This window comes from Benincasa hispida, chromosome 1 (genome assembly GCF_009727055.1).
Source record: "Benincasa hispida cultivar B227 chromosome 1, ASM972705v1, whole genome shotgun sequence".
NCBI classification, from domain to species: domain Eukaryota; kingdom Viridiplantae; phylum Streptophyta; class Magnoliopsida; order Cucurbitales; family Cucurbitaceae; genus Benincasa; species Benincasa hispida.
Genome location: NC_052349.1, coordinates 23,011,229 through 23,023,899, shown reverse-complemented (window position 1 = coordinate 23,023,899; position 12,671 = coordinate 23,011,229).

The following is a 12,671-nucleotide window of genomic DNA, read 5'->3' as shown; positions in this document are numbered from 1 at the left end:
CGACTATTGCTTTTGTATATAAAACTCAACTTTCAACAAACACAAAAGTGACAAATTGTTTGATAAGTAACCTCTTAACAAAGTACATTATTTAATCTATACATTGAGCTTTGAAGTCTAAAGATCGAGAACTAAGGGTCAGGCAAGCCATGTTTAAGCAAGTCAACTTGCAAAATAGAATAAATGATGATAACATCAAATTTCAAAATATAGAAATAAGTGTTAAGATACAACAATGACAAAAAGTCATGCATAAGGAAAACTGTACATGATTGACTTACTTTATGCAATGGAAAAATATCATACTCGAAACTTAAAAAAAAAAAATCTACAACTTAAAGTTAGGGACTTAGTGGGATTCCATTCATTCTTTTTTTACTATATCCAGTCTCAGGAGGAACAATTACCTTTCGCTGAAAAATTAAGAAAGATAGGAGAGATTTGAGAAAATATAATAAAGAGGAAGAAGATTATCAACAAATCAAGCATATGCTAAAATTTAAAATAGAAGAATGGAGATAACTTTCCCCCAACTTTCACAAATTTCAAGCAAAAGCGACTTGACACAGTTGTAATCCCTCTATAAAGGCAATCAAAGTGCACCTTTAATAGAAAACTAATATAGGAATCAGTGAATAGAAGAGAATATTGGAAGCCCAATCTTATCTTCACGCAATAAAAAATTTATATGCATTCAACACTCATTCCCACAACTAAGTAGTAGTACAACAAGTCTAAATTCAACAAAATATGAAATGTGTTAATCTTGCTAAAACTTAATCAAATACATAGAAATTTTACTAAATCATAATAACAAATGAGTTTCCAAGAGTTGAGAATATAATTTAAACACTTAAAATCAAATCAACTAAATTATGAAATCCAATGTCGTACTCTAAAAGCATTTTTCAAAATTAAGTGGCTAGCAATCTTTCATAGTAAAAACCATCAGAAATAGAATTTTTATAAAATCAAAATTTATAAAAATGACATAGTTGTAAAGCTCTATCATCGTCTATCACTAATAGACAGTGATAGAGTGCGATCACTGTTTATTAGTGATAGACAATGATAGAGCTCAATCATAGTATATCACTAGTGATAGAGCTCAATCATTGTTATAGAGAGTTATAGAGTTCTACGACTGTCCATCATTGATAGAAAGTGATAAAACTCTATCACTGTCTATCAATGGTAGAAATGTTCACATCCATACATATTCACACCAAAAACTTCTATATGCATAACACAAATAAAAATGAACGAAAGATTGAAAAGAACATAAATACAACAACCAAGCTGATAGAATTCTAACATACGGAAGGCCTAAAAAAGAACAACAACAAGAAGAAGGAAGCTTATAACATATGAATGATTTGAAAACCTAGAAAGGAAGAGAAGAGAAGAAGAAGAAGAAGAAGAAGAAGAAAGAGCACAGGACAGAAGAAAAGAAATTGGGGAGAGCGAAGAATCCGTTATCAACGAGGGACGAAGGATAAAAGAATCTATTATCTACAGGGAAGAAGCCATAGATGGATGCGTGCAGAAAATCAAGAAAGAAACGTAGACCTACAAGCGCAAAAAATAGAAGAAAAAAATTGTATCGTGGTCGAGGAAGAAAGTATTCAATGAAGAAGATCGGTAAGGAAGAAGACGATGATGAGGAAGATCTATGATCACAGAATTCAGCGAGGAAGATCGACGATCGGCTTGAAATTTCAAATGGAGACGAAGATAACGCGCGAATTTCAAACAAAGGTTATTTTAGGGAATTTGAAAAAAGGGAACCTGAAATTTTTTTGGCTATAAATTGTAAATAATTTTTATTTTTTCCTATTTATAAGAATTACTCTTATTATTATTATTGTCGTCGTCGTCATTATTATTATGTTTACAGTTTATTTAGTCATTATCATTATTATTATGTCTATATAAGAGAATATTTATATTTTGATTTCCAAAATGAGGGTGCATGTCTATATAGGAAAATTTTATGATGCATGAAACATGATTAGTTTAAAAAGTAATTTTAGTTTATTACTCTCTTTCATGTTGATATATTTTCGTTATTCAATAAAAAATCGAGTTTCCCATGATTTTGTACTGATTTTTTTTATTATTATCTTGTTTAAGGTGGATATTATTTTCGAAAAATGTTCTTTTATTAAAATAGGAAACCCGAAACCAAAAATAGAAAAAGGAGAATGTCATCAAATCAGCGTCCAAATATGTTAATTAAGCTATTTTTTTAAAGAATTAGATAATAATTTAATAACACATACTTTCCATTTCTACCCATTGTTCGAACAAATATTTTTTTAACAAATGAATTAATTGTGAACTTATATTCAAATGTTTGAAATGAATACAACCAAAAAGTTAAATATTTTTTTAATATAGTTGGCCTAATTAAACGCTCAAACAAAAATTATTAAATGTTTCAAATGGTCAAATTAAAATTTCATTTTGAGTGTAATAAAATCTTGAATTTATTATGATATATTAATTTAAACCATAAGTTTTTTTTTTTTATTATGACATATTAGTTTAGATCATAAGTTTTCTTAGTCCATTATTTTAAAATATAAACTTAAATAAGTTTTCATTCCATAAAGATTCTATATCTAGTTTAAAATGATATATTATACATAGATATATTAAATTTGGACATTCTAACGTAGATGGAATATTAAATTTGGATATTTTTCTTCTTAATATATACTTACATAGTCTATGATAAATATCAGATTGCATTGGCCAAACTACAATAGACATTGTAGGGTCTCTATGTTATATGCATAGAAACATTATTAATGGGCCAAACAATATAAAATATGATAGGCAATCATCTCTTCGTATAAACATGCATCGTCAAGTTGACTTCAACATATAAATTGACTGATTATGTGATGTAGTATTTATAGATAGAGACGATGGGGTAGAGGTAATATTAAGATATAGTAGTTATGTATCAGGATCTACTTTCTATATTCCTATCTCATTACAAAGTGAAGCTGATGTACGATTCATGATGAGTAACACTCCATACCCTCCAAATATAGTTGATCTGTATATATCCCAACCCAGTGTCCCAAGTACAACCTCAACGAGAGAAATTGAAACTACTATTGATTTGGAAAGTCATAATGTGGAGGATGGGCTTTGTGATCCAACTATTGCCACAAACGACGAAGAAGTTGAAATAGACGATGATGATATCAATCTAGATCAACTACCTTGTGAATCTCATGGTGTTCATGAAGTCCCTGAAACTTTTACTGAAATAAACCTGAAAGACATGAACATTGTACTCAATTCGACAACAGAGGGAGACAATTTTATGGGGTCTGGTTCCTTGCTTAAAGGGAGATATTCAATTCGAAACTGGATTTAAAAAATGCATTGAGTCGAAGAAAACAATATCGGATGTTAGAGGTAAAAGATATGGCAATAATTTGCACGTGGAGACTTTGTGTTGCTTGCCATAAAAGACACGACAAATCTGAAATTACCCAGTATAATGGCCCTCATTCCTGTGTGTATGCAAGACTGAGTCAGGATCACAATCAATTGGACTCAATCTAATTACATTTAAGGTAAGCAACGTAGTTTAAAAAAATCGTTTGTTGATGTTAAAACATTACAAGATAGTATCTTGAAAAAATATGGCTATTTCGTTAGTTATTGGAAAATGTGGAATAGAAGAAGAAAAGCAATTGCTAAGATATTCGGAGATTGGATCAAATTGTATAATTTTACTGCCTATATGGATGAATGTCTTACAAATCACAAACCCCGGTACAGTTATCCGGTTGAGGCTAAATGAGGTGGATTGTGATGATAGGATTGTCATGTTCAATAACGTGTTTTAGTCATTTGGACTTGTTGTTGAGGGTTTCAAGCACTGCAAACCGTTACTTCAAATTGATGGAACTCATTTGTATGGAAAGTACGGAGGAACATTATTGATAGCTACCTCAATCGATGTAAATGGTCGCGTCAAGCCCATCCTAGATAAAAAACGTTGGCCTGATCCTAACTTCCCCACTATTTTATCCGGATGAATCATGAGTTAGAAAAGTTGGCATATCGTGTACTTCTCGCATGCAAAATGAGATGGATTTGAGGAAACATTACAAGACACGTTGCACAATTTGTAGACAAGAAGGACATAATAGACAGAATTTTCCTAATCGAGCTCGCGATGCAACTTAGTCATTGGATTTTGTTATTTATTTCATGGCTCGTTCTTGTAACTTTTTTTCTGTAACTGTAAACAAAAAATGGTGTATTCCTTATTGATTGTAATCACATTGATTTGTAGCAAATATTTAAGTTAAATTTAATCTTAATTTTATGGGATCATATGCACGATGATGTTAGCACAAGGCCATACAACGACTCAGTTTTGTACTTACAGCACAGCCATAGATTCGAAGTTGTTTGGGAAGACATATTGATATTGGGTTTTATGCCCTAAAACTCGTGGTTTGTAAACATTAAGAACTTATTATGAGAATTCAATAAAGTTGTTATAAATATATTGTTTTTTTAGAAATCCAATAAACCTAAGTCCCTTGACTATCATATGAGTACTTGAACTTTATGTGGAGATATACAAGTGGATCAGGTTCGAGTAAATAATCAAAATGATCTATAGTATATGAATAAGGTTGGGTACCTTATTCTGGTAACACTATTGGATACGACTTACTTTGTAGTTGTTACGAAGAGTTGTAAAGTGCTACAAACAAAGTGATCCTAATTTATTCATGTTGGGACATGAGGAGTGGGGGTGTCCTGTACAAATGAGCTTTGTGCAAGATCGAACCACGAAACCAGTCACTCTTACTTTATAACGCTATTTACTATTTAAAACTGACTATTTCAAAGCGATGACCTAGGTAACTTGACCTTAATCCTGAGCTAACTATGAAGTCTTGTTTGTTCGGGATTATCCTTTGATCTGCAAACGATAAGAGTAGACCAACTGCCTCTGCTCAATAAGCTTACCATTTTGGGGATAAGACCGGATGAATAGCTGGGAACATAAGGTGCAAGAGGGAATTCACTTCTACCCGATTAGGGTTAGTAGAGAGGTTGTTCCTTTCAAGTGTTGATTCTGGGTCTTGAATAAGAGGCCTCACCCTCTCATTGGCCCGAGAGAGATTCGATTTGTTGATTGGATCACAAATCAATTGTTCATTAGGGAACCGATGGGACTTAAGAAACAAGAGTAATTTTGCTGGTAAAACAGAGATTTGACCCAGCTGTTATTACGAGCAACCTATGAAAGGTTCACTTACTAATCATGGTTATATCGAGTGAACATAATATATTTACAGTGAGAGAAGTTCAACTATGGGCTTTAGTGGAATCACCCATTAGTTAATGAATGAGGATTAGATCGGTCTAATGATTTTAGTCGATTAATCTCAGATTGTTGGCGCCCATGATCTGTAGATCCGCAAGGTCCCCCTAATAGTTCGTAAATGGATTAGCTCTAAAATAGCGTGATAAGTTAATTTGAAGTGTTCAAATTAGAATTAAATGAAATTGAAGAAATAATATTTAAATATGATTTAAATATTTGAAGATGGAATTGTGTAAAAATTAATTTAATATTTGATATTAAATTAATTAGAATTATTTAAATTGTTTAAATAATTATTTATTAATTTTATTAAGAAAATTAATTTATGAAATTAGTTTTGTAAAATTAATAATATTTTCAATTTTATTAAATAAAATTGATTTATGAGATCAATTTTGATAAAATTGAAAAAGAAAAGAAAAACACAAAGTTGGAAAAATTGATTTTCCATTGTCTTCATGAACTAGCTCACCAACAACCCACTTTAACTTTTCATTAACTCCAAGCATGAGCTGCATCTCATGCAGCAAATCTGAATGTCTACAATATATTGAAGAGATTGGAGTGTTTTGAAGGTATTGCAATCGAACAAATTTTTGTGAAAAATTCGTGAGAGAAGAAGGTTGTTCTTCTGCTGGGCTGCTGTTGTGAGCTTCTCCAAATTCCTTAATTCCAACGTATTTTGAGTCTCACTACTCAATCTTGAGCACTAATAGGATAGTAGAGAAGATCTTGGGGTGGTATACTACAAGATTCAATGGAGATTTGCTGCAGGTTCAAAGCTTAGAGGAAGTTCTTCAAAGGTATGTCATGAAACCCATTTATTTCTGTTGAAGCGTGTTTTCTTTTCTGCCAAAATTAATGAATTAGAGTACTTATGGATCCAGATTTCTTCCGTTGCGCATTGGTTCCTTCCAACAATTGATGCTTTGCATTGTCAACGACAGGAGGCTGTTATTCGAAGGCATGAAGACGCAAAACCTCATATATTAAATTATCTACGAGCCATAGGATTTTATGGAGTTTCCTGTATCAGATTTATATAACTAGACTGGCATTTGATAATAACATTAGTGGAAAGATGGCGATAAGAGACACACACTTTCCACATGTTACATAGAGAGTATATGATTACACTGCGAGATGTAGCTATCCAATTTGGACTCCCAATTAATGGAAGACCATTGATCGGGTCACTAAGTTATGATTGGGAACAACTTTGTGCCATCCTTTTAGGCGTAACAATGAATGACATCGTCTTAGCCTACCATGGTTAGCTGATTAATTCAACAACTTTGCCAATTTACCAGATAATGCAGATGAAGAGGAACTCCAATGATTTGCTCGAGCATATATTCTCACATTGATTGGAGGATTGGTATTTTCCGACAAGTCCAACAACAGAGTGCACCTAATGTATCTTCCTCTCTTAGCAAATTTTGGTGTTGCTGGAATGTACAGTTGGAGGGTTAAATGTCTTGCATGGTTATATAGGAAACTATGCAAAAGTGCAGTTATAGATGGCAAAGATATTGCAGACTCGCTTCTATTGCCGCAGATTTGGGCATGGGATCGATTTCCTCTTTTAGTGCCTTGACGACTCCATCGATATGAGAACAACTTGTGGGCCAGACCACTTGCAGTATGGGAAGAAGTTTAACCCCATTATTGTTGTCTTCATTATGAAATATTAATAGTTAATATTCAACTTCTGATTGTTGTAGATGGAATGACAACTTTTCTGTAATCAAAGCACCGACGCATGTTCTATTGCAGTATAGCTACATACTGGATACGCATATGCCTAACCAATTAATATTATACTCATTTATATACTATATATTAATAATGTTTCAATCCCTTGGTTCATTCATATTTTGCTACATATGCATGCAGATTATTTGGGAGCGATACAATCATCTCATCCAACTACTGTCACCATATTGTTTCAATGGTAATGAGATATGGACATCCAGATGTCCACTCATATGCTTTTTTGTTGTAGAGTTACATCATCGAGATCGTGTGATGCGTCAATTTGGGATGTTGCAACAAATTCCTTAACCCTGCAATATAGACGCTCGACTTCATTTACACGATCTAAGAGGTAGGCATAAGCTAGACTAGATTGCATATTTGGCTCCTCAAATTTCAATTTGGGAAAATTATCAAAATTTGGTTGCTAATGACCTCATATTAACAACGGTGTAGATATTGAGCCTGGATATATTGAATGCCATTCCGCCGTGAGCAGACGACATATAACGAAAGTAGGAGCATCCTATCACTTATTGGTATGAGTTTATTATTTAGTATGATTGTTTAATTTTGTTGCTTAATTGCATACTAAAATATTTTGTAAAGTCATTAACTTGTTATTCAATTCTTTTTTAGACCGGTTTACCAAATATATCACTATCTTTTATAAGGCCTTGCATAGACTCGCCTCTATATATCGAGTGCGATATTTCGATGGTGATGTTCCAGTGGAAGAACAAGGTGATCCAGCAAGACATCAGGATGTTCCTATTCGACCTGATGTTCAGAATGACAATCCAACAATCCCACTCGATCATTTTACATGTAATTCCATGATGTCATCTCCCTCAACATTTGAATTTTTTCCAACAACTCTTAATATGCTAAGTATGGAAGAAAGAAAAACTTCACATGTCCGCCCAAATGCCATGATTAGTAAGAGACATACCAACATCGTGGTGAGGATATACACTTTACAGAGGAGGGCCAACCATCAAGTGTAAGAGGCTGTGCCGATCGTGGACACTATGTGACTCAACATGATCGTGTTGGGATTGATGCCCTAAATCTCGTAGGGTCCTATAGTTCATAAGTGTAATGTATAAACATCTTATTTATTTTATAAAATATATGATGTTTTATTTCTATTTTAGTTGCATTAACCACAAACCAATAAACTATGATCTAAGGTTATCTTGTCGCTTAAACATGTATGTAGAGACATGTGAGTGGATCATGTTTGAATGATAATCTAAATGGTTTGTAGTAGATAGGTAAGACTGGATACCTTATCCCCGTGACACTACGATATGACCCGCTTTGTAGATGTTATAATTATTGTAAAGTGCTACAAATTATTTGTTCCTGATCATTCATGTGGAGACATGTAAGCGGGGTATTTTCTACGAACGAGTTTTTATAAGACTAAACCACAAAACTTTTAGTCTTACTATATAATGTCGTTTATAATAGAGACTTACATTCCACCATGATGACCATAGGTAATATGACCTGAATCCTGAGTGAGTTGTGAACTCTTGCCTATGAAGGTAGTCCTTTGATTTGTATGGGTGAGAGAAGCCAGATTGCCGACTCAATAAGCTTACCATTTTGAGGATTCGTCTGATGAAGGAGCTGGGAATACAACTACACAAGAAGGAATTCACTCATTCCTCAATATTGGGGTAAGTAGATAAATTGCTCTATTAAGGGCTGATTCCGAGGCTTAAACAATGTGGCGCCACACCATCTTCTGACTCGAGAGGGGTTTGGTCATAGTTGGACTATGATTTATTGTTCATTAAAGGGATCAATGGTACTTAAGGAGTTAGATGTTACTATAGAAGCAAAACGATAATCCAATTCTACTTACGAGCAATTTGTGAAGGGTCATTGTACTGTTGATTGTTATATCCAATGAACACATAAATATATTTGTAGTGGAGTGCCTGTCAATTAACGGATGTTGAATAATTTAATTAAAGAGTTTAATTAATTATTCATGTACCATTAGAGCTTCAAGCTACAGATCCATGAGGTCTCATTTATAGCTCAACTAGATTTGATGAGAATCATTTTTTTATTATTAATTTGAATTGTTCAAATTAATTGAGGGAATTAATTATATGTGGTATAGTTATTTTAATCTAATTATATATGATATAATTACTATAATGCATTTGATACATTATAATATAACGTTTATTAGAGAGGAAATAAATATTTGAATATCATTCAAATATTAATTATATGAATTAGATTCATATAATTAAATTTAATATAAATGTGATTTATATTAAAAATTATTGGTGAGAGAGAATTGAAATTATAAGTTATATTGTATCTGATACAATATAGAAACCATATGTCCTATGTTATATTTGATATAATATATAGTTTAATATGTTTATATAATAAGGTAGTTATTATATATATATATATATATATATATTAGTCGATTTATTAAAAATAAATTAATTTTATTTTTTAAAAAAATCAATTTTGGGAGCCTCCCCCTCTTTTCTCTCATCTACATGANTTTATTAAAAATAAATTAATTTTATTTTTTAAAAAAATCAATTTTGGGAGCCTCCCCCTCTTTTCTCTCATCTACATGATGGTGAAGAATAATTTTTTCTTTTCATCTTTTTCCCATTCCGTTTTTCACAGTATTTTCATAGAGAACAAAAAACAAGAAGAACACAGAAAAAATCTAAGTTTTTTCCACTTCTCATCCTCTCAACTCTCACAAATTCTTCTTCCAAAATAGTCAGATCCCACACTTCCTGGATTTCCATCCAGATAATACATAGAAATTCTCGTGGTGGTGTTCCTATCGATTCAAGGATTTTACTTGAAGAACGATCTTCAAAGGTAAGGGTTTCAAACCCAAATTTATTATTTTGTTTTATATTTTTTGAGCATGTTGTAAATTTTGAATTAAATGCATGATCTTTTGTATGTTTTCTATAAAATATAAGTTCTGTGAAATTTGGGAAACTGGGAACCGCTTTCGCTACAGGACCTTTAATCGGGTTCCTTCAATTGGTATCAAAGCGGGGTTTTGGCCCATTTTTTTCCAAAATCCCAAAACAATTTTACAGTTTAATGGTGGGTTTCTGCATTCTATAATTCATTTGATGAATTTTTGTTGATGATTGTGGTTTGCGTTAACAGATGTTTCGAGATTGGGCAATATAGATTTATTTGCTTTTCTTTTACAAAATTGTTTTGTAAGGATCCATGTTTTTGGGCGTTAAATTATTATCAAGTTTGTAATTTTATGTTGTAGAGTCATTCGTGATGTTCTCGGTCGAGTTGTGAAGAAAATGGGGTGAATTTCGGTGGCATTTCGAAAGAGTTTGAAGCAGTACAGCGGGCAACTGTACTGTAGCATCGCGACGCTGCGATGCTGCAGACGTTGACTTTCTTCGTAGCATTGCGATGCTCCAAGATAAAGAAGACACACGATCCAACTCCGGTTGGCGCGTATTTCATGGTCTGCTGGTCTAGTTCGATTCGTGGGTTCTCTGGTTCGAGTTGTTTGGGTTCATTTGGACCAATTTGTGGTTTGGTTCGAGCGGTTCAAGGCATGGTTCACCTATTTTTAACTAGATACTTTATCTTGTAATTGTTAGATTTAATTTCTTTTAAGTGTCCAATCTCAATCCATTAATTGCTTTTAAATTATGCATGTGATGTATGATTTATAGTTTATTATTATATGTCATAATGTATATCATATAGTATAAAATCTTACCATAGGTTATGCATTTAATTTCATGCATCATTTATATTATAAAGTTATAATATATTTTTATTTGCATGATTTAATTTTATAGCATGCACATGCATCATATAGTATAAATGTTACAATATATGCATGCATGCATTAATAACATATACATGCATCATTTATATTATAAGAGTTATAATATATAGTATGAATGTATGTTTTGAATTATGTTATTAATAATTTCATTACTTTAGTATATAAGTGTTATGTATATTAGTAATGAAATGAAATTTCATGAAGCGTGTCACCACTTTAGGGTAATTTATAATTGTTATAAATTTACCTAAATATGCTTTACTCGTAATGTATGGTTTTAATTTAGTTCTTTTGCTTATAATAGTTATAATAAAAAGAAATTAGAAATAAAAATCAATAAATCAGATTTGCATGCAAACCTTAGGTTAAAATTCATTTTTTTAAAATTGTTTTAAAATATGAATCATATAGACCTAAAATCGCTTTTCTAATGAGATAGAGATTTAGTTTAGTCTTTTAAACGGTTTAATAGGATTAAATTGATTATAATTGAAAGATTAATATTGTAACAAATGTATTTATAAGGGACCTTTTTTTTTAAGGCTAGTTCTATCTAGGCTGAGATATGTTAGTTGACGATAACATAACATCCCTATCTGGAAACTTATCTGGAAAGGTGAATTAGATAGACTTGTTACAAACATGCAATTATTGGTTAACGTTTGTTAAAGTGTTTAATAAACCTTAATAAAAAAATTCTTTAACTATCCAAAGAAAATGATGTTTTTGGACAAACTAAACATTCACTTAGTTAAAATCAGTATCCGGATTTTTCTAAGTTAATTAACTCTAAGTAAAACACTCAGTGGGAGGAAAATGGGGTATATGATATTTCATTTTTCCTCTTCACGTTTCTCCCTAAAAGTTCACACCGTGAGATCTATACTCGACCTCGATGCACCTTGAGTGCTCTACCTACGGATCGTACTTGTATAGATCAATATCCAAGTGAAAGGAGAAAGTGTTTATAGTAAGTGGGAGCGGGACGTGTGACAACACATCCCCCGGTCTCTCTCATTAGTTTGAAGTAAAGTTTCATGCACAGCCTCATGGCACCTTGAGTGTCCCCATACGGATGACATTTTTGCATGACACTTTATTCAAACTCCAGCAATGGATGGGGTTACTTTAGTTTCATGTCCCAATCAATTTTTCCCTACAGTTGGCTCATTGGGGCGGAACTTTAGAATCTAAAATGAGGGGTTACACTTACAAGAAATATTAACCAACTTTAACAATTTCTGGACCTAACAACGGTGACTGATAGTTACAGTAACAATAACAAGGAATTGTTTTGTCTATTGGTTGAGATTGTCTCATCTAATGAAGGGGCACCTGATCACCCTATGGTGGCTTTTGTCCTGCCTCACTGAAATACCATTGCAAAATAGATGTCACTTAGGGTACATTAGATTATTTTGCTAAAATTAATTGGTTTTTTCTAAGTGGTTTAATGCGAATAGACTAATATAAATAATTTGTATGGTTTCAACAAACTTATTCATAATGACTTTCACAACTCTTAATTTACTCACCGTTGACAAATTAACGGGTAAAAATTACATGTTTTGGAAAAATATGATCAATACAATCTTAATCATCGATGACCTCCGTTTGTCCTAATGGAGAACCATCTTCCTATTCCTGCTTTAAATGTTGCTCCAAATGTTCGAGAAGCATACAAGCAGTGGACAGGGGCAAACGAGA